Below are 22,607 nucleotides of genomic sequence, written 5' to 3' on the forward strand. Positions count from 1 at the left end.
GATCCAGAGACTAAGTGTAGAAAGAAAAGAGAAGAGGTTCAATGCCTGCACCCTGAGAGACTCTAATATCTAAAGTTGGAAGGATTTAAAAGGACCAGAAAGGAAACTGAGAAAATCAAATGAGGGTGGTATCATGGAAGCCAAGTAAGGGAACTGTTCAATGAAGGCAGGAGTAATCAACAACCTTAAGCGCTGATGAAAGGTAAAGAGAGATGAGAACTGATACAGGATCACTCAATTAGGCAAGTGAGTATATTACAATAGTGACCTAGTCAAGAGCAAGTGCAGTGGAATGGTGATGATAAACATACACACAGAGGGTATTCAAGAAGGAATGATAAGAAAGGAAAGTGATGTGGGATCAAAGGTATTTTTAAAATATACAGCATTTTTAAAGATAAAATAGCTAATGGGGACAAGGAATAACCGATTACCTGGGAGGGAGAAGGAGCTGCATTAACGTCCTTATGTAAGTCAGAGGGGTGGGATCCCAGGCACAAAGGGAAAGGTTGGCTTCAGTTAGAGACATAACATTCATCAACGTAAAGTAGAGAAGGTAGAGTATGTAGACATCCAGGTGTGTGGGTGGCTTTGATACTGGAAACACAAGGAGTTTCTCCATGACATAAACAATGTCCTCAGATGAAGCAAGATGGAAGAGAAGGTATTAGAAACTTTAGGTGAGGTAAGTACAAAATAAACATGTAAAAGGAACTGACTAGACAAATGCAGAAGGACTGCTGGGCCGCAAAAGGGCACAAGAGAAGTTAACAGCCATGGACTTAAAACAAGACCCGCCAGAGCGGCCTTGTATTCGTCTCAAGCCTCACAGTCACTCGAGGACTGGTATGGAAGGGGGAGGGGGATGGACTGGAGTTTTGCCAGATGAGTATAATGCAGGCAGAGAGAGGCAGGGGAGTGATTATATGATACCCATGCAATCTAAGCCTGGTAAAGAGGGAAGTGAGGACACGAGTGGAGTGAGGGACAATGAAAAGATGGAATAGATGTCATGGTGTGGTCAAAGAAATGCTGGCATCATGGTTTTAGAGACAGCAGGTTGAAAGACAGGAGATAGTGGTCAAATTGTGGAATGTATAAAACTGAGATTATGGCACATATATGGTGATTAACAAAGGCAAACTCTAGGACCTGATCTTGGGAGTAAGTGCATTTTATCCTGGAGGAGCAGATCCCTTTCACATGACATTTTAACTATCTTTCCATGCGTTAGTCTCTTCCCCTAGACTGACAACAAACCCCCTAATTCAGGGACTAGATCTTCTTTACCTTGATATCGCCATGCCTAACAAAGCATCTGGCACACAGTGGGCACTCAATAAATAAGTTTGGTTAATGAAATCCGGTCAATGCTAAGGAGAGTACAAATGCACGTGGTCTTACAATAAATATTTAATGGAGACATTAATTTGGTCAATAAAACATTTTAGAAAAAGAAGATGGGCCCAGAAGGTCAAGCCCAAACCTAAAGGATAAATTATATCCACCAGTGCTTATCTACAACATATATATGATATGAGTAAGCTGCTGGATAATTTTTTAATGCTATACACACAAAACTAGATTAAAAGACCCCACAACTATTTACATTTTCTCCAGAATGTTGTACCATATATTACATATAGTAGGCGTTTAATAACTGTGGTATTCTATGGTACTCACATGACATCAACCAATTAATCTGTTTTGTGCTGAGCAATAGAGGAAATAGAAAAGTTAATTCAATAAGGTCTCTGTCCTTAAGGGACACGCAATGTTGTTGGAGAGATGAAGAAATACACAAAAAGTTATATAACAAGAAAAAGGGCAAGAAGCAAGGCAGTATGGGTAACTGTCAAAAAAAAAAAGGGTTGGGGGGCAAGAGAGAAATAAGTGCTGGGAATACAGAGGTGGGTGAGATTCTCATCTACTAGGCAGGTTTGGATTATAGAAAAGATAAAGAGAAAAGGCCCAGAAAAGAAATGTACAGCTATTTCAAAAATCAACTGTAGAAGGAGAGAACACTGGGCCTGGGAACATAAAAGAAGTGTTCACAGGGTTTTACTGAAGGGCCAAGACGCATTTCTGCCTTCCCAACAACACTGACCACCGTGGTCAAATTCTGTGTCTTCTACAGGCAAAATGTCAGTGTAGACTGACACTTATTACTGACATATTATTACTTTTTCTCAACTATTACCTGTTGTATTTATTGGATTAAGCTTTATTTGACATAAGTCATAAGTGTTTCTGTGTTGCTCTCCTCCAGACAAAATCAAAGCATAACGTTATATTCCCAGTGTTCATTTTGAAAGTTTTGATTTAGAGAGATAAGCACCTACCCTTGCAACTGCTGAGAAATGCTAAAACTGGCTTCAATTCCATGACATAACTATCTATTGGTTTTGCCACTCTACACTACTGGATTCTATGCATTATTCATGCACATTTCGACCAAAATAGCATTAAGAAGAAAACTTAGGAAGAAAGGCTTTCTTGAGCAACTGATCTCAACATGTTTCTAAAAAGGAAAATGAACAGACCGTAAGAAAAACAATATATTTTTAAGTTGTAATACTTAAAAGGCAAGAATGTTCAAGAAACTGCTATCTCAGACCAGTACTAAAGAGTAACAGCCATGAAATTATTTAACAGGTAATAAAATGTTTCAAAAATAATTCCTCAGAAGATCATCAGAGATTCATAAACCCATGCACCTTTAGTTTTCTCCCCCTTAGCTTTTTCATTTCCCCTGTCTCTGTGAGCAGGTCTCATAGCTCCAACTTGATCGTAAGTTCCTTGAGAACACATTTTACCTTTTAACCCTACCTTATCCCTGCTTACTCCTTTGTCACCCACCCCTCGTCTCCCACATAGCATCCACAGTAGTGTATGCAGACTGTATAAAATGAGCAATGATTACTGATTCTCTTGTGCTCTTTATTGAATACCAATATATTTTTAGGGAAGACAGAAATATCAATGACATTTGTTCCACAACCTGCATTCAAAAACATTTAGAGAGCAACTATGATTCTATGCTAAGTACTTCAGGGATATCAATAGATAAGGTCCCTAGCATCACAAAGAGACAAGAACAATACAAGGAAAGGGCTATAAAAGAGGTGTAAACTGAGGGAACACAAAGGAAGAAATGCTCAGTTCTGCCTGGGGGAGTCAGGAAAGACTATCCAGCAGAGAAGATAATTGAGACAGATTTGAGAACTCTGGTAGGAGGAGCAGAGGGAGCATAAAGTAAAGGTGGAATGGAAAGTGTAGAAATGGGGTAGGAAAACGCAGAAGGAACTACTTTCTTCTTCCCTAGTGGTTCCCTCTACATATTTCTACACTTTATTTGTTGGCAGAATGGAATTTCTCCACAGAATTAGTTAGCTTTTAGTTTCTCATTAAAACTTTTTGCTTCAATACGCATAAATGTTTAGCCCTCTTGCCAGGAAGTGTTCACTTAGAGAAATATTGGAAATTTCACTCGACATAACTGTTTCATTCCTTAAACACACATACACACACACACAAAATGAGGACAAAATGTGATGTTTCATTAGATTTAGCTACTTTTAAATCATGTTACACAATGTAGTTCAACCAAATTGTGAGAAAGAAATGTTTGTTTTATGGAATTTTATGAAATCCTTAGTCACTAAACATACTGGAAAAAATAATTTTTAAATAACCAAAAGATCCCATGGGGCTGGAAAAATTATACTACACTGCAGGCTTGCATCAAAGTTTGTCTCACCCACTCTATTAGTAGATTTCCATTGACCCTGCTTATCTGAAAATACTTAAAGGGACATGATAAGGGAAAAGAAGAAGTCCATGTTATTCTGATTCAGCAACCAAAAATAAGCTTCAGATGAAATACAGGTTTGTATACTTTTCTTGTTCTCATGTAACTCTATCTCCAACTGCCTGCTGTCACTACTGTATTTGAGAGCTGCAGAAGGCCAGTGTGGCGAGAGCACAGGAGGTAAAGGGAACAAGGGGACAAGACTGGTTTGAAGACAGAGGCAGGGTCTGGATCACGTCAAGAGCCTTGAAGACCCATTAAGGAGTCTGAATTTCCTTCTAGATGCAATAAGAAGCTACCGAAGGATTTCAGGCAGGGGAATGGGACGATATGATTGTCTACACAGTGTCACTGGATGGTGTGTACAGAGTGAACTTCAGAAGGGCAAGGCTGGAAACACAGAAATCAGTTAGCAGATTAGACAGAGTGTGTGCAGTGTGTGTGATGATACCGACAGCTAGCATCTGTCAACCCCTTAGTGTGCCAGGCACCGTTTCAAGAACAAATATTTATTTATTTATTCCTCACAATAATTCTATGACCAACTTGAAGACAAAGAATGAGGAACAGAAGAGTCAAGTAACTTTCCAAAGGGTACAGGAAGTGGAAGAGCCGTAATTTATCAACAGCCTTCTAGTCGCAGCACCTATACTTTTAACTGCTACACTAGAGTAATAGAACAGAGATAGATTCGAGGTCTGATTTGAAGGTAGAATGGACAAGCCTTGGTCTGTGTTTCATAGATACGGCACACGAATGTCACAAATCACTCCCTGGTTTCTGGCTTTAGGAAATGAAAGAGGTGCTATTTACTAAAATGAGGCAAACCCCAGGAGGAAGAAGCTTAGGGAGGAAGATCAAGAATTCATTTTTTATTTATTCCAGCTGAAAGTTAAGTACATAAATCTCTAACAAGAGATTACAGTTGGAGATACAAATTTGGGAATTGTGGTAGTCAGAATAATAGCCCCTAAAGATGTCTATGTCCTAATCTCTGAAACCTCTGGATATGTTACCTTACGTAATAAAAGGGCTCTGCAGATGTAACCGAGTTAAGGACCTTGAGATGGGAAGGTTATCCTGGATTATCTGCGTGGGTCCATTGTAATTGTTAGGGTCCTTATAAAAGGGAAGGATGAGGGTCAGTCAGAGAGAGAGCTTGGAAGATGTCATATTACTGGCTTTGAAGATGGAGGCTGGGGCCTCGAACCAAGGAATGCAGGTGGTCTCTAAAAGCTAGAAAAGGCAAGGAAACAGATTCTCTCCTAGAGCCTCCAAAAGGAATACAGCTTGACTTTAAAATTTCTGACCTCCAGAACTTTAAGAGAATAAACCTGCATTCTTTAAGCCCGTACCTTTGTGGGAATTTGTTATAGCAGCAATAGGCAACTATTACAGGAATTTTAAGTTAGTATTTAAAATAATGTGGTATTGAAAGTGTAGGTGGAAGAACCAAGAACTAAACAAAAGTTCTGGAGAAGGCAAAGGAGATGGGTACCAGAACAAATCACGAGGGGATGGTCTTAATTAAGGGAAGACGTTTCTTCTTTTGGAAGAGAAGGTGAGGAGGAAGTGGGAATAGAGGTTGATGTATATGGATTGTAGTGACAAGATGAAGTCATTCTCAAATGATGGCTTTTATGATCTCAATGAATTATGTGGCTAGGTCATCAGCAGGTCAAGACTTGAACCCAGGGGCATCTGACTCTTAATTTTAATGCAGCTCTACATTGTACCAAAGGATTCCCAAGATTTGTCGGAGGAAATAGTAGGAGTGGCTACAGAAAGGCTACTATGTTCAGGCAAATATAACAAAACTCGGGTGGGTCATTCAAGGCAGGAAGGAGCAAATGCATGGCATCTGTCTCTCTCCTTCATTTCCTACAGCCATGGCAGAACATGCTGATTAACCTAGGCTGTTGGACGCAGCCTCAGGAGGCTTTCAACACAGCAATTCATAAAGCAGAAGGTACGGCAAACCAATCTGAATTGGCACTTGCTGTGAAATGTATTCGTCAATCCTGACCTAGGGACTACAGTTCTTTTTTTCTCTTCCTTGCAGAGGAGACAACTGTGGAGATGAACCTTAAAATATGACTGGGAAGCAGAAAAATGACAGTAGCTGCTAAATGTCTATCAAGAAGAGAATGATTAAGAAAACTGTGGTAAAGGCATATCATGGACTTCTACGCAACCTTTGAAAAGAATGAGCTAGGGGCCGGCCCAGTGGCGTAGTGGTTAAGTTCGTGCACTGTGCTTTGGCAGCCCAGGTTTGCTGGTTCGGATCCCAGGTGAGGACCTATGCACGATTCATCAAGCCATGCTGTGGCAGGTATCCACATATAAAATAGAGGAAGACGGGCACAGATGTTAGCTCAGGGCCAATCTTCCTCAGCAAAAAAGAGGAGGATTGGTGGCAGATGTTAGCTCAGGGCTAATCTTCCTCAAAAAAAAAAAAAAGACATAAAAGAAGAGCAGCTGAAGTGTGTGGGCTCTGTTATATTCAGACCTCTTTGCATTTAATCCTATAATCCCTCTAGTGACTTTCCTTTTTGGATGCCCCAAAGAGAAGGAATACAGGAGATAACACTACTAAACTTGGCACAGCATAAATGTGAATAAATGTCAGCAGTCTCACATGTCATTCACCTTCCTCTCCCATCTCCCTCCATCACGTTAAATACTTCCTTTACCCTGTCACTCATTCCACTGCCTTCAAATCTTATCTTTACTTTCTCTTCCCAATGAGTCAGTCTTTTCACAAATACCATAGCTAATTGACAGCATCATCATCATTATCATCTTTTCTCTAATTATTACAAAATCTGGTGATTAAAATTACTTTTTCCCCTTGATTCTATCACACTGCTAATAATAATCTTCCTATTTTCCCTGTTTATCTTATAAGAGGTATAAGAGGTATAATATATAACCTCTTAGCGGTACCTCTTCTCGCAAGTCATTCTCAACTCTCCACATACATCTCCTGTATTTTAAGTTCCTAGTACATGTCAGGCACTGTCCTAAACACTATTTAAACATACGAACTCATTTAATCCTGAATCAACCCGTTCAAATGGACAGTATGATTACCTCCATTTTAAATATGTATAAACTGAGAACCAGAAAGGTCATGGAACTTGCCAAGGCCACACAGCTGGCTAGTGTCAGAGGCAGGATTCCAATTCAGGGAACTTGGCTCTGGTGTCCATGTTCGTTGCCAGTGTACTATACTGATCTTTGGCATGTATTTCTGAGGCAAAGTTAAGCACTTCCTTTTCTCTGCTCCACCTACAACATAGTCTCACCTCTACTTCGGCACTTTGTGTATTGTACTGTAACCAACTGTTACTTCTCTGTCTCCTGTATTCTAAGGCCTCTCTGAGGCTAGAAACTGTCCATCTCTCTATCCTTAAACAGGTAATAGCACCTGGCACTAGGAGTTATTTAACGGTTACTGAATAAAGGAATAAACTAAATTTGTGCAGTTTTAACAGCACTCCAGCCCTAGCAAAGCTTATGCCATCAACAAAGGCAGACTCAGTGATGACTTTCATTCTGAACTTTCAGGCTCCTGCCTTAATAACATGACACACACAAAAAGGTAGTTTGGGGAGCTGTAGTGATACATTTCTACCTGTTTGATCCAGGAATCTCAAGGTGACATCACTCTAAGAAGACATTTAGGTGGTGGACTTTAAATGACCAACAATAGAGATGGCAGGATTCTAGAATTACCTGACAGCGCATCCTATAACTTGTCCTCACTAAGGATGGAGGTGGTGAGCCTTTAAACAGAGACTGCTCTAATTCATGATGTTCAGTGGCTACTCTCTGGTGCTTCTAACAAAATTTTGGTTTTTTCTTGCTCCTGTTCCAATTTAAAATTTCTCACCTAGAAGAAAACAGATATACAAAAACGACTTCAGAGTGACAGGAGACACAGACTTACTCAGAAGAATGTGAAAATTATTTGCTTTTGATCCAGTTCAGCTGCAACATCAGAAATGAAAATAGTCATGTTATATACACATGGATGAATGAGCAAAATTACCAAGCTATTTCAGTCCTTCCCATGAGGGTTTTTCTCACAACAGCTCTAGCTAATGAAAACAGATTAAGAACTAGCAAACAAATTCAACTCAGATGATCAGGATGCTAGTACAAGGACATTAGCCAATTCAAAAATCATATAAAAATTTTTTTAGAGAATATTTCTCTCAACATTATTCCTGAAATTAAGACAGTTTTTGAACAAAATAAAGTTAAAATCATTTTAATTATGAAAATATGTACCACAACAAAGCACAAGATATACTCCGCCAGTTTACTTCTAAAATAACTGCTATATCAAAAGAAGGCAAACAAGCGGCCAGATAATGACATTTTAATTTCCATTTTTCAATTCCATATTTTGCTTTTGGCTCTATATTTTACCTTGAATTTAGTACACTAAAATAATAACAGATTATAGAAAAGGCAAAGGCTTCATCCTTTGAAGATACAATCTATTCTTCCTATCTAATTCAAGAGCATCTGAACTTTTGCAGTTAACTGAAACCTTCTACAATTTAAGTAGCCTAATCCTCATATAAAATACCAGGTGCTAGACTTGGTATGGACAGTTTCACCTATCTTTGTATCAGAACTCTGGAAATCACAACTATTTCATAATCTCCCTCAATTCCTGGAGCCCACGTGGCAATTTAGACAGGGGCCAGAAAGGCTGCGATCTCTGTTACCCACTATGTAATCTCAGAAGTCTCCCGTTCCTATTCCCTTAGCTATAAAACAGGGATTCTATTATCGCCGAATAATCTAATCAGTGGTCTTCAACCCAGTGGACTTCAAACTTTTTTCTAAAACTTTAGCAGCAAAACCTATTTCTCAAATATAAGCCCAACATATAAAACAGATGTTTTAGAAAGCAGAACTGCACTGAGTGACACCAGATACGGATCAGTTTCCCTTCCCCTGCCTGAGGTCCCTTCAAGGCCCAAAGCTGGGAGCTGTTCCAAAAGTTTGAAAAGCACTGGATGGAGTGACCTCTAGAAACTCCTCCAGGTCACAATGTCTGTCTCTGGGTCTTGGAGCTGTAGAAGTTTCTCTCAAACACTCTCTGAATTACTCACCCTCTTGCTTCTTGACCTTCCCTCGCATATTCTCCTTCCTTGGTCCCCAAGGACTCAGTGATCTCCTCTGTTCTGACTCCAGAGTCCTTTGTGGCTGAGTTCCTGAGAGCCACACATTAGGGACAATACTCCAGGAGTCCCAGATACAACTTAAAATATAGTTTTATTGAATTGCTAAGTTCATAACATATATAAGGTTAAAATTTTATTATCTTGGGATAGTTCCAGTCCTCAGGCACCTTAGTGTTTATCACAATTCATTTATCTACAAACAAGGACTACAAAATTGACCACAATGTCCAAAATGATCCTTTCCTTGAATAGAAAACATCTATAAGCACTACCCATCCAAAAACACCTTTTTAGGAAGATCCAAACTCTTTCACCCCTGCCCACCCACTCCCTTTTGGCAAAATAAATGACTGACACCCAAAAATATCAAGTTCCCTCAACAAAATCTTATTGAAAATCCAATTTATCCCTTATCCATCTAAAATAAACATTACTTTATTTCTGCCACCTCAGAATCTGTTCTCACTTGTTCTTGAGACAAGGAGCGAAAGGGGTGGGAGGCAGAAGAGGGGAAAAGAGGCTCAACCACCCAGTTCTTACTTTGCTTTTAGCTACCAGTTGATCTGAGTGCACTTGTCTTAGTTTCAAGCGCAACAAGATCTTCTGCACTGAAGATGCCTTACACCAAACTACCCAGAAAATGGCAATATCTCCAGTCATGTAAAGTGATGTATCTGCAAGAGTAGGCATATAGATCACAGAAACTGCACTATTAAAGAGCTCCCTCATCGCTTTAGAGAAGCATCTAAGAACACACATAACCGTTGTTGATACTTTTTAGTCAGTTAGAAGGATCACTGGAACAATCGAATGCTAAATCCTCTACAATCTCACTATTTCAGAAACATCTAGGGGATATCCTGCATCGAAAAACTAGTGTAGAACTACTGCTAAAGTCACACAGAACGCAAATTCATAGAATCTTCATCTTAGTTTGAAACTCCGTTTACAAATGCTCCTTTGCTAGCTTAGAAACTGTTGTAATAGAAACAATACCTTTTATGCAATGTCTCTTGGCAATTCCAGGCACAGTGCTTCATTTATACTATATATCAATACAGGCACACTGATGATGGTGTTTTAAGTCCTCAAACTATAATTACCCTAGTTATTATTAAAGGAATAAAGCACTTCCTTTACAAAATTAGTGGAGCCCAACATATGTGTTTATAATTACATCAGAGCATTTCTGGAATACCGTTAACATTTTATTTTTTCAAATTCACATACAAAATTTACACCCTCTGCCCCATGACTTTCCCACAACAAAAAAATCAACATTTAACCAAGTGAACATAAATGTCAACCTTTTTATTAGTAAAAATTTAAAGACTGAACCACCATACACTTGAGTAAACATATACATTGCTCTGTGTCTGTAGCCCCTTAAGACAAATGCAAATTCAAGCCTTTCTGGTAGTCTCTGCAAACCACTTCAACATGACAACCTTTCATCTTACGTCACTTCATGCTGACAGGTTAAATTCACAATGAATACTTCCAAAGTGTTCTTCACATTGACAGTGAACGGATGCCAGAAAAGAATCTAGTTTTAAGAACAGTCACGTGTTAGTCAGCATATACACATTTTATCTACTCTCTCATTGTATAAAGTACCTTGTTATTTACTTTCACTTCATAGAGGTTAAATCAGGCAGAGATAATAATTAAATCTGGCAAAGACCCACTAGTAAGTGGGGAGTAAGTGATTAGTATTCACAGAACACTGTGGCCAATTATCCAATTATAAGTTAAGTGAAATTCTGGTCTTGATCAATCTGGCGAAGTTCTTTCAAATAGCCACACTCTGCTCAGGTCAACAGCATTAGCCTAACTTATTTGTTATTGGATGTATGGTTACAATAACAAAGAATGTATTAGCTTCAGCCTGAAATACTAGATCTGGAATTTAAAACGATCTAATTTTATCTCTCAGATAAGGAATGACATTGACATCTATTTCTGTGGTTATTACAGGACCATTAATACACTGACTTCAAAACTTTTTGAAATACATGCTTTAGGTGACTCCCTGCTATTGCTACATAGCTGTTAAAAAGTGGGCCTGCTAATTTACAATTGGTAGGGGCTCTTCCACTCATAGAAGACTACCACACTGTTTTGGCAGTGGAGGAGGATGGAGCTCTGTAAGTGGAGGAGTGAACACGAATGGTCAATGTTACTTCTGAATCCATAGTCAGGCTGAATCACACTCTCACCTCCAGGGTCCAGGAAAATTAAGATTTGATCCCATGTCTCAGGCAGGATCAAGTATGGAAATATGCCCTCATGATAGTACAGTATGCATTTGTTTTGTTCTATGATGCACAAAGCGCTCTTATACATAGTAAACTTCAGGGTTTGCACTGACTATAAGTGCCCTTCTTCTAAGCCATCCCATCACTGCTTTTTCAAATGTAATGAATTTCCTTATGTTGCTGAAACTTTTTTTTCAGTCCTTCCTATCACTAAAAAAAGACACTTATGTAAAAATAAATACGCCTCAGTGACCAGAGCAGATTTGTCTAAAAGAAGGAAACGGAGATGAGGTAGGATATGCAAGGAGGGGTGGGGAGAGAGGAGTGCAGAGCCTGCATATCACTATAACAACTCTGGCTTTGACTCTGAGTTACGTGGGGAACCACTGGAGGGTCTGGAGCAGAGGAGTAACACTATTTGATTTACATTTTAATAATGATCTCCCTGGCTAATATGCTGAAGAAGAGACCTGAGGGGAGGTCAAGAGTAGAACCAAAAGGATCCCTTAAGAGGCCACGGCAACAACCCAGGTAAGAGACGGGTAATAGCAATGGAGGTGTTGAGAAGTAGTCAGATGCTGGCTATATTTTAAAGGAAGGCCTAAATGATCTGCTGACAGACTATGGGATGTGAGAGGAAAAAGGAATCAAGGACGACTCAATGGTTTGGGCCTGAGCAACTAAAGGTAAGAGTCATCCTTACCTATCACAGGGAAGACTGCAGGAGGAACTGGGACAATCAGGAACTCAGTTTCATACAGCGAAGTGTGAAAAGCTATCCAACATGTAAGCATCCAAGTATATATGTCAAATAGGCAATTATATATCAAATCAGGTGTTCAGGGAAGAGATCCAGGCTGGAGATATAACTTTGGGAGTGATTTGTAAACGGATCACATATTAAGCCATAAGACTGGACAGAATCACTAAGGGAGAAAGTGAAACAGAAACAGAAAGAAATCCAAGGAATGAGATTTCCTTCTGATTAGAGAGATGAAAAAGGAAACAGAAAAACAGAGAGAGAAGGAAAACCAGTGTATGTGGTATCCTGGAATCCTAAAGTAAGTATGTCAAGGAGTAAAAAGTGATTAACGGTGTCAAACACTAATATGAGAACTAAGAAAAGACCTCTGGATTTAGCGATGAGGAGGTCAGCAGTGAACTTGACAGGGGCAGTTTCAGTGGAGTTGAGAGGATGCTGAAGGCAAAGATCCGACTGGAGTGGGTCAAGAGAAAACAGAGAACGAAACTTGAAGAGAGTGAGTATAGCTGATTCTTGAGAAGTTTTGCTAAAAAGGGAAGGAGAAGATTGAGGCAATTGCTGGAAGGGGATGTAGGGGTCAATAAGGCTATATTAGGGAAGACAACTCAGCATGTTTCTACACTGAGAGGAAAGATTCAATAGAGAAGGGGAAATTCATGATGTAGGAGTGAGAGGAGAGAATTACGGGAATGATGTTCTTGAGTTTGCAAAACAGGCTGGGATCTTTTGTGTAAAGCTGGCCTTTGCTAAAAGCACGGAAAAGTTCATCCTTAGCTGCAGGAGAAAAGGCAGTGTGTATGTGCACAGATTCAGATAGGTGGGTACATATAACGAAGTTTTCTTCTAATTGCTTCTTTTGTCTCAGTGCATATAAGATATATAAAGAATAGGGAACAAAGAGGTCATCGACCTATAGGTCTCAACATGTGATGTAGTGAGAAGCCTCTAGTCTCTTAATATTATTCACAACATAAAAAAGTTTGCCCTGAGATCATTTCCAAGGTCCTCCAAAGCCTCATTCATAGTAACCTCGTCAACTCAACACAGGACAGCTGTTCAGGCATTTTCCCTTCGCTTACAGTCAATTGCGACTGGCCTCTGGCACTATAAAAAAATGTCCCTTTATGGGTTAATCTCCATAATACATAAAGAACTCACACAACTCAACAACAAAAAATCAAACAAGCCGATCAAAAAATGGGCAGGGGATATGAACAGACATTTCTCGAAAGAAGATATACAGATGGCCAATAGGCACATGAAAAGATGCTCATCATCACTGATCATCAGGGAAATGCAAATCAAAACTACACTAAGATAGCACCTTACACTAATTAGAATGGCTAAAATAACCAAGACAAAAAATAACAAATGTTGGAGAGGTTGTGGAGAAAAAGGAACCCTCACACACTGCTGGTAGGAATGCAAACTGGTGCAGCCACTGTGGAAAACAGTATGGAGATTTCTCAAAAAATTAAAAATAGAAATACCATATGACCCAGCCATCCCACTACTGGATATCTATCCAAAGAACTTGAAATCAGCAATTCAAAGAGACCCATGCATCTCTGTGTTCATTGCAGCATTCCTCACAATAGCCGAGATGTGGAAGCAACCTAAGTGCCCATCGACTGACGATTGGATAAAGAAGATATGGTATATATATATACAATGGAATAACTACTCAGCCATAAAAAAGGATAAAATCGTCCCATTCACAACAACATGGATGGACGCTGAGGGTATTATGTTAAGCGAAATAAGCCAGATAGAGAAAGACAATCTCTGTATGACTCCACTTGTATGTGGAAAATAAACAAACATGTGGACAAAGAGAACAGCTTAGTGGTTACCAGGGGAGAGGGGGTGGAGGGTGGGCACAAAAGGGTGAAGTGGTGCCCCTAATATATGACTGAAAAAGAATAATGTACAACTGAAATTTCACAAGGTTGTAAACTATCATAACCTCAACAAAAAATAAACTAGAAAAGAAATGCCCCTTTCTTACCGGCATTGACATCTTCCTCAAGCCAAGAGAAAAGAAAATCCCACTGAGAATTACCTCTGTACCTCTCTGTCCTTAAGCTCTGCTGCAGAAAAGAAGATAAGGGCTTATATTCGGTGGTCGACTTACTGACGTGTTCTAAGTAAAATGACCTCAATGAAGTTTATTAAACATTTTCTGCTAATAATCTGTTAAGTCAATTACTTCCAAATGTATCTTCAGACATTTAAATCAAGGAGGAATTTGGGGATAACTGCCTACTCCCATATCTAGGACAGAGTCCAATAAATAGGCACTTAAGAAATACTTGGTAAATAAATGAGGAGTTTTAAAAGCAAGAGATAATAGGGGCTGGCCCCGTGGCCGAGTGGTTAAGTTCGCGCGCTCCGCTGCAGGCGGCCCAGTGTTTCGTTGGTTCGAATCCTGGGCGCGGACATGGCACTGCTCGTCAAACCACGCTGAGGCAGCGTCCCACATGCCACAACTAGAAGGACCCACAACAAAGGATATACAACCATGTACGGGGGGGCTTTGGGGAGAAAAAGGAAATAAAATAAAATCTTTAAAAAAAAAAAAAGCAAGAGATAATAATATTTGGAAGAATCAATATAAACCCAGAATATCTGATAGTTATTTTTGTCATACCAATTTAAAAACAACCTCCCATAAAAATAAAATCAACGGAAGACTAGTACTATATAAAAACGACAATATAACGAATGTCTAGTTTCTACATTTCTGAAAAAAAGAAGCAGAGAAATGTGTCTTCTGAAACAAAAGCACCGTTCACTTCCACAGTATGCCACCAACAGTAGATCCAATACACATTTACCCCACTCCTTTGTTCAGTGGTCTGGCATTTAAAATAACTTAGATCTCATAGTAATTTTCTCTTTCAATTGCAAAGTTGAATCACTTGACACTGACTATAACACTCACACAAGGAACTTATACAATAAATTAAAATTTCCGTAACTATGTACATTTTACATTCCAGAAGTAGCACTTACAGGATTATATTCCTAAAAGCACTATGCACTTTAATGTATAATTTCTAAATTATTCTAGACTCTTATAAAAATTTTCAAAAGGTTATGTATCATGTAAATTATAGAACAGAACGTTAAATTGCCATGTAACAGTATATATTAAACACACTGCAAATTTCAATGTAATGTAATAAATCTGCCCTGACTATATAAAAATGATATAATTCTAAATCCACCTATTCAATAAAGATTCTGAAATTTTAAAAAGCCTATTCCTTTAATCTCGTCTTTTTAACTCTCCATTAAATATTTGTTTGAGTGTATCTCCAAGCGCCTGGAACAGTGCCTGTAACTCGCTGAAAGGTAAGTGTTGAGACACTATTTTAAAATAAATGAGTATTACGGTGTCTAGTAGTAAGAGAAGTAGAGGGTGGATGGAAGCAATGCAAAATAATGTTTTGTTTGTTTTTATTTTTTTCCTTTTTCTCCCCAAAGCCCTGGGGTACATAGTTGTGTATTTTTAGTTGTGGGTCCTGCTAGTTGTGGCATATGGGACACCGCCTCAGCATGGCCTGATGAGCGGTGCCATGTCCGTGCCCAGGATTTGAACTGGAGAAACCCAGGGCCACCGAAGTGGAGCGCACGAACTTAACCGCTCAGCCACGGGGCCAGCCCCGCAAAAATAACGTTTTTTGATAAAATCTCTTTAACCAGTATTAACGAGTATTTCAAAGTTTACCCAAAAAGTAATAACGTGCAGGGCCCTGAGCAAAAATGTCTCTAAAAATTTCCCTATTCTTCCTGCAGTATGCGAGTTTATGAAAAAAAAAGGACAACTTCATAGGCACTTGTGTAAACAATGGCTTTGCTTACACAGGACTATTTCTATGTCTACTACTGATAAAGGAAGTATAAACATAGCATTTTACAGTTTAAAAGGCACTTTTACATACTGTTAGTTCATTAAATTCTAACAACCCTATGAGGAATATATGTCTATAAACTGAAGATCATAAGTTTAAGTTACTTGCCAAAGACTAGCAGAGGAATAAGAAATGAAAGCAAGACCTTTTAACTCCAAATCTCATTCATAAGCTTTCCAACCCACAGCGTTGCCAAAAACTGTATGTCCCAACAACATAGTTGATGCAAATACATGATGGGTCTTGGAAGCAGAGGGTCTAACTATTTTTTTGGAGAGGGTTACTAGACTGCTGGACCAGGTAAATGAGGGAGGGGATGCAGAGTTACCTGGGCTACAGCAAAACATTTGTTAAAACCATTTCTTGGACCCCTATCAGGGATTACATCACTGTAAAATGGGAAAATCATTAAGTATATTAGGAACCTGGCTGAATCCACGCCCTCCAGGAGAATGGTTTCTCATTCCAAGAATTAGTAAATCTGTCTTGTTCAAAACCCGGCTTAGAGATGAGGTTTTTTCTCTCATCAAGAGTATATCTGGATCAGCTATAGGGTTTGTTAGGTTTTGTTTTTAACTCAGAAGGCCCAGTTTTAGGCCTGACCTACTACCGCATCAGGACTTCCAAGAATGAACTAGGCCTATGTATTGTGATGGAGATTGCTGATTTCTCCTAATAGCTATTCTCTTCTTCCTCAGTAAGAACCCCAATTCGTTAGCTGGCTACATTGCCCTCCAGCTAAAAGACCATTTCTTAGAATCACTGGCAGCTCCGGCCGAGAAGAACGGAAGTATTGTGAGGAATTCACCAGATCTCCCGAGAGGGAAGGGCATACTCCTATTTTTGCGCCTTCCTCCTTCCTGCTAACAATTTGATATTTGGAACAGCCCCTAACACCTGAAACTGCCATACCAGGCCCAGAATGCCTGCCTCCTGTCTTCTTTTTTATTTAAAGATTGGCCCTGAGCTAACATCTGTTGTCAATCTTTTTTTTTTTTGCTTTTTCTCCCCAAAGTCCCCTGGTACAAAGTTGTATATTCTAGTTGTAGGTCCTTCTTGTTCTGCTATGTGGGACACCGTCTCAGCATGGCTTGATGAGTGGTGCTAGGTCCATGCCCAGGATCTGAACCAGTGAAACCCTGGGCCACCAAAGTGGAGCACGCAAACTTAACCACTTGGCCACGGGAACAGCCCCAGTGCCTCCTGTCTTCTGTAAGGTGAAAAATAAATTCTCTAATTTAAGCTAATGTTAATTTGGCTTTGGTTTTTTTGGTTTGTTTGATCAATGCTAATGCTAACACTAACACACATAATGTTTTTTCGAAGCACCACAAATTACTCTGATGTGGCCCCTGATTAACAACAACCAATTAGAAGAATTTCAGTTTAGTTAAAAAATACTTACTGGGCACCTACTACTATTTCAAGGTATGTTCTACGGATACAACGTAGAATAAGGGATTGGTTAATCCTTGGAGATATTATAGTCTAGCTGGAAAAAAGACAAAAAGACACTTGACATTCCTGCCCAACTCATCTATTAAAAATGCAAGCCCAGCATTACTTCCTTAAAGTTTTCAGTGGTTCCCTATTGCCTTCACTTACAGTCTCGAAAGTGGAGTGTGTGAGCCCATGACATACGGGAATATTAGAAAATCTTTTATGTTTATTTTCATCAAAAATATTGGACAGAATGTTACATATGCAGATAGAATCTGATATATACAGATTGAGAATGGTGCCCTCACATGGTCCATGTGTCACATGTCAAGGGTCAAGTGCAGGATGCACAGTAACTTCAGGGAAGAGTGGTACCTACTACTCAGAGACTGACAGAAGCACTTGCTTTCAGAGTATTACGATGCACTGCAGTTTATGAGAGCTTGGTTATGAAGATTTACAGACTATACTATCTATGTGAGTTTTAGTTAACTCACAAAACATACCCACAGCATAAAGACCACTACAAAGGAACTCCAGACTGAATACTAATGATGCGAACAAAGTGAACAAACAGAATAGAGCAAAGGCTTCTACTGCTAGTGTGAGCTCTTTGTTAGCTACTCTGTTCAAAACAGATCATATATAATCAGATTACAATAAGCCAGTTCTCCAGAAGACCATATGGAATAAGGATGTATGTATATAATGTAGGCTACTCTGTATTTATGTTATTATTATGCCTTCCTTGAGATATAAACTAATGAACATATGAAGCTATGACATTTGGCTCAAGATTTAAAATCTAAGCATCCAGAGGGTGAAGATAAACCTCAACTGTTTTCAGTGATATTTAAAGTCACATGACATTCAGTCCATAGCTTTACCCTTTAAATTTCTTCATCATATGTTAGAAAATGTTTGAAAACGCCTTTAAGGTTTTTTAATAGAAAAGAAAAAAGCTACAAATCACTTGGAGAAATACTTATTCTCAAATTACAAAGAAAGTCTGAAATAGTAGTCAGGAAATAGTGTGATGAAAACCTAAGACATATTCCTTTGTCAGAAAATATTACTGTAAGATACACAGACACAGCTGCTGAAGATACAAAAAGACAATTTAGTGTGGGATATTTGTCCTTTGGAAAATTACAGATACTCTGAACATGTCTTGGCTAAACCATGTCTGAATAACCATAAGAACTAGGTTTTTAGGAACCTCTAAGGGAAAAAACATACCAAAGAAGAAATATTCTCAATAGTAAATAACCAATTTAAAATGTTTTATGGAAACTGTGTATATATATAAATGTAATATGCTGATGGAGTAGTTATTTTGACCAAATTTTGTGTGTGTGTGAGAGGAAGATTTGCCGTGAGCTAATTATCTGTTGCAATCTTCCTCTGTTCTTTTTCTTCTCCCCAAAGCCCCAGCACATAGTTGTATATCCTGGTTGTGAGTCAGTCTAGTTCTTCTATATGGGATGCCACCACAGCATGGCTCAACGAATGGTGCATAGGTCCACAGCCAGGATCCAAATTGGCGCACCCTGGGCCACCAAAGCGGAGTGTGTGAACTTAACCACTACTCCACGGGGCCAGCCCCTGACCAAAACTCTTTGAAGATTATGAAAAATTTGGTATCAAAATGTGATTAGGAAAATATAAGAAAGGAAAATTATAGGCCAATCTTGATCAGCAATATAAATAAAAATTATAAGCAAAATATTAGCACACTGAACTATGCATAAAAAGGAAACACATCACAACTAAGTTGGGTATTTATTCCAGGAATGTAAGGTGAGCTCAATTTTTAAAAATCTATCAATACAATCCTACATAATTAGATTACCAGATTTTTACATTTCTAATAAAGAAACATTATAAAATTATTACAATACATACAAAAAAATCATCTGGTAAAAGTAAACCAACTGAAAAACTAAATCTCAAAAATTACAATTATGTGTTTGTGTGTGTGAGTGCGTGTCTGTATATAATAGAAGGGAATTTCTTTAACATAAAACAACCTGAAAAAAGTCTACCAGAACAACAGAGCAAACATCTTCCTCAATGTTAAAACATTAAAAGCATTCATCTTAAAACAAAGAATAAAATAAGAATGGTTCTCAAAAGTTCTTTTCAACATTATATCTTGTGAAGCCCTAGCGACACATTTAGTCAAGAAAACTAAAGATATAAGAACTGAGAATAAAGAAACAAAAATGTCATTTTCAAAAGATATGACTGAGTAGAAATGTCAAAAGAATCTAGAATTATTTAGATTTAATAAGAAAGTTTAGTGAGGTTGCTGGATATAAGATCAATACATGAAGTCAACATCAACCACAAAGAAAAATGTAATCCTTTCTCTCACCAAATTGCCTTGACACCTTTATCAAGAATCAGTTGACCATATATGGGTGGGTTTATTTCTGGACTCTCTAATCTGTTGCACTGATCTGTGTCTCTATTCTTTCATCTATACCATACTCTCTCAATTACTTTATAATAAAAAGTGTTCAAATTACAGGTAGTGTAAGTCCTGTAACTCTGTTCTTCTCTTTCAAAATTGTTTTGGCTATTTTAGATACTTTGTATTTCTATATAAATTTTAGAATCAGCTTGCGACTTTCTACAAAAATAAACTCTGCTGGAATTTTGCTTGGGATGACTTTGATTCTCCAGATCATAAATGGAGATCAGGCATCTTAGCAATATTGAGTCTTCTGATATAAATAAAGGATATCTCTGTTTATTTAAGTCTTTAGTTTCTCTCAGCAATAGACAAAGAAAACAAAAACTAACTCTTAATGGATCATAGACCCAAATGTAAAGCTAAAATTAGAACAACTCTGGAAGAAAACACTTAACGGAAGATTTTCTGGCGAAAATGTTAGTAACTATGGGTTTGGCAAAATTTCCTTAAATAGGTCATAAAAAGCAATAGATATAAAAGAAAAAAACTGAAACTTGGACATCATCAAAATCAAAACTTTTGCTTTTCAAAAGATAATGTTACAAAAAAGAAAAGCAACACACTGGGAGAAAATATTTACAAATAACATATCCAATGAAGGACTTGTATCTAGACTATATAAAGAATTCATAACTCAGCAATAGAATGACAAACAATCCAATTTAAAAATGAGCAAAGGACTTGAAGAGACATTTCTCCAAACACATACAAATAGCCAAAACATATATGAAAAGATGCTCAATGGCTTCAGTCAACAGATGAATGCAAATCACTACAACATTGAGATATCACTTTAAACCCTCTAGGATGGCTGCAATTAAAAAAAAAAAAAAAGGAAGATAAATGTTGGCAAGGATGTGAAGAAAATGAAACCCTTGTGCACTGCTGGTGAGAATGTAAAATGGTACAGATGGTGTGGAAAACAGTTTGACAGTTCCTCAAAAAGCTAAACATAGAGCTACCACATGACCCAGAAAATTCACTCTTAGGGATATACTCCAAACTTGAAAAGGCTTCAAATAAATAATTGTATAAAAATGTTCAAAGCAGCATTATTCACAGTAGCCAAAAGGTGCAAATAATAAAATGTGTTATATACATACAATGGAATACTATACAGCCATAAAAAGTAACAAAATACTGATACATGCTACAGTACACATGAAGCTTGAAAACATTATGCCAAGTGAAAAGAAGCAGATGCTAAAACTCTCATATTATGTGATTCCATTGACATTAAATGTCCAAAATAGGAAAATCCATAGAGACAAAGCACAGATTCATCATTTTCAGGGGCTGGGGACAGAGGCAGGGAATGAGGAGTGACTCCTTAATGATACGGGGTTCTCTTTTGGGGTGAAGAAAATGTTTTGGAAGTAGATAGAAGAAATGGTTACATAACATTGTGAATTACTAAATGCCACTGAATTGTACACTCCAAATAGTTAATTTTATGTTATGTGAATTTTACCTCAATTGTTTAAAAATGAAAAACAAACTCAAAAAAGAAAAAGCCCCTCAAACATGAGTCTCCCATATGACCTGGCCATTATGCTTACTCTTAGGTATTATTCTAAGAGAAATGAAAGATTATCTCCACACAAAGAGTTGTACGTAATTATTCATAGCTTTACTTGTAATAGCCAAAAACTGGAAACAATCCAAATGTCCATCGAAAGGTGAATAAATTGTGGCAACAGCCATAAAATGGAAGACCATTCAGCAATAAAAAGGAATGAACTATTGATATATGCACAACAAACAATATGTTGATGAATAATTGGATGAATCTCCAAATAATTATGCTGAGTTAAAGAAGCCAAATCTCCTCCATCCCCAAAAAAGCATAAACTCTAAGATTAGATTTATGTAAAATTCTAGAAAATGCCTACTAATCTCTAGTGATAGAAAGCTGATCAATACTCGTCTGTGGACAGGGGTAGGAGAAAGAGTGGGAGGTATTACAAAAGGCAGAAGAAACTTTCAGAAGTAATAGAAGTATTTCTTATTTTTGAAAGTGGTGATTGTTTCACTAGTGTAAACATGTCAAAACTCACTAGATCACATGTTAAATATGTGTAATTGATTGTATGATAATTATATCTCAATAAAGCTGTAAAAAATGATTATATTTAGCGATAGTAAGGTCATACTGAAAAGACCACTCATTTACTGACAATGGTAATTAAAACAATATTTCTTACGGAGTCTTAAACATCTTTTCAAAGAATCTATGTGACAAACACTCTGATACTACTGAAAACAATGTAGGATATTAAATAGTAACGTGTACTGTATTTGCATGTTTGCCAATATGAATAAACTAAGACAGACCAAAATCCTGCTAGTGGTTGCTGGGTTCTGGCGCTTCTATTCTTCTCTATTCTTTACAGAAAATAGGTTTCTGTATATTCCTGTATATCTTTCATATCTTTCCTATAATTTTACAATTAGCAAACTACGTTTAAATGTGTTTATTTAGGAACTGAGGTTTGCATCAAATTTGTAAAAGTTCTCATTGCATCAAACACAAAACGATGTTTGCAAGGCACTCCCAAATAGTGCAGAATGCACGGCTCTCTCAGCAGTTTAGTTTAGGAAACCAATCTGAGATTCTGCTAAGCACACTCCAGTCTCATCATAGTTGCAAAGCTTCTACCTAAAAACAGCTTGCTGTTATATAATCACTCACCACAGATTTATATATTTTATGTATCCTTGAAATAAATTTAGAG

The 22,607-nt window shown here is 37.9% G+C and overlaps 1 protein-coding gene across 8 annotated transcripts in view; it reads right to left on the reverse strand.

Annotated features, from left to right (window-relative positions):
- Positions 1-22,607, reverse strand: part of OSBPL1A (oxysterol binding protein like 1A) — a 106,700-nt gene that overhangs the window by 71,659 nt on the left and 12,434 nt on the right. For 4 of the 8 annotated variants that reach the window (XM_070220853.1, XM_070220849.1, XM_070220850.1 and 1 more), the window contains exon 2: positions 7,550-7,706. The exons of 3 other annotated variants lie outside the window; for them this stretch is intronic. The gene's annotated coding sequence lies outside the window, so the exon portion shown is untranslated. One more of the 8 variants, XM_023647581.2, reaches the window with a different exon arrangement.

Source organism: Equus caballus, chromosome 8 (genome assembly GCF_041296265.1).
Source record: "Equus caballus isolate H_3958 breed thoroughbred chromosome 8, TB-T2T, whole genome shotgun sequence".
Classification (NCBI taxonomy): Eukaryota; Metazoa; Chordata; class Mammalia; order Perissodactyla; family Equidae; genus Equus; species Equus caballus.